The sequence below is a fragment of the Alligator sinensis genome, unplaced genomic scaffold, assembly GCF_000455745.1.
Source record: "Alligator sinensis unplaced genomic scaffold, ASM45574v1 scaffold115_1, whole genome shotgun sequence".
NCBI classification, from domain to species: Eukaryota; Metazoa; Chordata; order Crocodylia; family Alligatoridae; genus Alligator; species Alligator sinensis.
Genome location: NW_005841895.1, coordinates 1,204,026 through 1,204,506, shown reverse-complemented (window position 1 = coordinate 1,204,506; position 481 = coordinate 1,204,026). Strand labels below are relative to the sequence as shown.

At 60.3% G+C, this 481-nt stretch overlaps 2 protein-coding genes across 4 annotated transcripts in view; one reads left to right on the top strand and one right to left on the bottom strand.

Annotated features, from left to right (window-relative positions):
• PARD6B (par-6 family cell polarity regulator beta) overlaps positions 1-481 on the bottom strand; it is a 29,113-nt gene that overhangs the window by 27,335 nt on the left and 1,297 nt on the right. The gene's annotated exons all lie outside the window — the stretch shown is intronic.
• Positions 14-481, top strand: part of RIPOR3 (RIPOR family member 3) — a 78,157-nt gene continuing 77,689 nt past the window's right edge. For all 3 annotated transcript variants that reach the window (XM_025197379.1, XM_006018154.3, XM_006018157.3), the window contains exon 1: positions 14-94. The gene's annotated coding sequence lies outside the window, so the exon portion shown is untranslated. The remainder of the gene's footprint in view (positions 95-481) is intronic.

Sequence of the window (481 nt, the reverse complement as noted above, 5' to 3'; positions counted from 1 at the left end):
CGCACCCGCTGCCCGGCGGAGGAGGGGGCGGGAAACGCGGCTCGGCGCACCTGCACCTGCTGGGCCACGTTCCAACATGGCCGGCGCATGCGCGGTGGGTGCTGCGGGGGCGGGAACATGGTGTGGGGTTGTGTGGGCCCAATGCACTCACGTCCCTGGAGTGAAAGGGGATGCAGGGCAGGCAAGGGTATGTCTCATGTGGGTCTGACAAGGGACTGTGGTCAAGGGATTAGGAGCCAGGACAGGCTTGCCCATCAGCCAAGTCAGGCAGGGTGGGGAGCCTGTTCTTGTCACGCCTCTACATTAGGGTGGCCATCATAGAGGACGTTCCAGTTTTCTGCTACTCTGTTGATACGAAACCCGATGCCTTTATGCCCTCTATTTTTCATCATAGAGGACGTAAACGGGTCCGGTTTTGTATCGACAGGACAACCGGACTGTCCTCTATGATGGCCGCCCTACCCCACATGCACCAGGGAGG